Source organism: Colobus angolensis, unplaced genomic scaffold (genome assembly GCF_000951035.1).
Source record: "Colobus angolensis palliatus isolate OR3802 unplaced genomic scaffold, Cang.pa_1.0 Scaffold117, whole genome shotgun sequence".
Taxonomy (NCBI): domain Eukaryota; kingdom Metazoa; phylum Chordata; class Mammalia; order Primates; family Cercopithecidae; genus Colobus; species Colobus angolensis.
The window spans coordinates 3,779,718-3,781,779 of record NW_012112808.1 but is presented as its reverse complement, the minus strand read 5'-3'; the positions used below and the strand labels follow the sequence as shown (position 1 = coordinate 3,781,779).

The window sequence follows — 2,062 nt, the reverse complement described above, 5'->3', positions numbered from 1 at the left end:
CCCTTTCAGCACTGGAGAGCTCCCCCATCTCAGCCCGGCCCGCCGCGCGCCCAGGAAAATCCCCCCAGCTGTAATCAGGCCAGCGGCGGCGGAGTGATGTCATTGTTTGTGGGAATCTGTAGGCTCTGGGAAGGGAATTACGGTGTGTGCCGCTCTCGGAGGCCCCGAAGGGAGCTGGGGCGCCGGCCTCTGTGCCTCTTCCTGCTTGTTTCCCGCTGCAAAACACCTCTCTCTCTGTCTCTCTCTGTCTCTCTCTGTCTCTCTCTCTCTCTCCTCTCTCTCTCTCTCCTCTCTCTCTCTCTCTCTCTCTCTCTCTCACACACACACACACACACACACACACACACACTCAAGGCATACTTGCCTCCCCTTATCCCAATAACAAAGCAAATATTAACCCTCCTCCCACCACTTTGGGCAAATCCCCGGGGGAGGTTTGCTCTCCTTTGCACCAGGAGGGTTGGGGAAAGCACGTTCTAGGGGTGATCCACGGAGGGCGAGAGTGCAAGGAGGAGCTCTTGCTTTTTGTAGGCTCCAGGCAGGTCCGGAGCGAAGCGGCTGGGAAGCTTAGCAGGAGACCGGGCTCGCCCCACCCGCGATGGTGACTGGAGGAGGCTCCTCTAGGAGTCCTGGCTGCACCTCCAAGATCTGCCTTCAGGAGAGACGCGGCCGGGGTGGACACACCGGGAGGTGCATTCACAGACTTGGGGACGTTCCACTGCACAAGGACAGCGAGGGTGCGAGTTGGGGAAGGCATAGCTGCGATCCCAGGCGCCAGGCCAAGTCGCCTGCCGAGCGTCTTCTGCTAGAGGCGACATGGGGCGGGGGCAACTAAGTTATCCAGTTAAGAAACGTGCACTCGCTCTGGACTCTGCTAACTGCTGACGACGGACTCCACTTCTTGCCTCAGAGGGAGGAAGCACATACCTTCTGTATGTAACGAAATGAGGACGACTGTTTTAAAGTAACTTAATTATTGTTGTGTTAAAGAATATTTACACTGATCTCATTGTATCATTTAGCTTCAGAGCTCAAAATTCTGCTTTACTTGGATAAGAGGTAAGAGATCTTTTCTTAGGGGCTTAAGTGCATGCAATTCAGAGAGAAAGGAAGAGACCATTTATACCATCGACACGTTGCACACACATTCCCATGTATACACAGATTCCTCTCTTTTTATTTTAGCATGAAGTCCAAATCTACGCAAGTCAGAATCTATGCAAGAAAAGCACTATTGGTAGAAATGAATACACTTTGAATGCCATGGGCCACCCTGTTAGCCAGAGCAGGTCTGTTTGCTGACATAGTTGGCTCCCTCAGAGCCCTTTAAAAAACTGTCAAAAATGTGGGCATTGCTGAAGGTTTTTATTAAAACATTAGAAGTCTGTATGACATTATTTATGATTGTTACTTGAATTCCTCTAAGAAAATTAAGCTATCTGTTAGGACTTAGGGCCATGGGGGAGGCAAGGTTTCTGGAAAAGTATTAATAAAAGGAAACAGATCAGCTCTGGGTCCCTCTTTTCACTACTGCTTAGAGGCTCATTTCTGCCCGTGTTTCCCCTTTCTATCACTCTGTCTTGTTTAACAGCTTACCTCCTCATAATCCCTCTGTTTGATTACAACACAAGGTTTTCTTATTCAGAGACCCTCAGCTCTTCCTCTCCCTCTTTTTCTTATAGTTCGTTCATATTTTGAATCAAAGTGCCAGGTTGGTATGAAACAATACCACACGGTTCTTTCTGCTTTGTGTTGTCATTTGAAAAAAATGGCGCCAAGTGTGAAAACTACATTAGACAGATTCACAATCATGGAGAGCATTCCAAAAGCTTCAACAGAGATAAAAATTTAAGTTCTTAGAAAGTAGATCCGAACAGCATCAACTAAATTAATTTAGAAGATGATAGGTGTTGGGAAATAGTGCTGATAATGTAGCCAGATCTCTTTGAAGATGCACATAAAATTATCATCTTTCTAGAGATATTTATTAATTTATTTCTGAAACCACAGTTCCATACTTCATTTCTTTTCTTTCTTTCTTTCTTTCTTTCTTTCTTTCTTT

At 46.8% G+C, this 2,062-nt stretch overlaps 1 protein-coding gene across 1 annotated transcript in view; it reads right to left on the bottom strand.

Annotated features, from left to right (window-relative positions):
• The window catches only part of PCSK2 (proprotein convertase subtilisin/kexin type 2), a 255,468-nt gene extending 254,722 nt beyond the window's left edge, over positions 1-746 (bottom strand). Inside the window, exon 1 of the mRNA XM_011962755.1 lies at positions 474-746. The gene's annotated coding sequence lies outside the window, so the exon portion shown is untranslated. The remainder of the gene's footprint in view (positions 1-473) is intronic.
• Between the last annotated feature and the right edge of the window lie 1,316 nt (positions 747-2,062).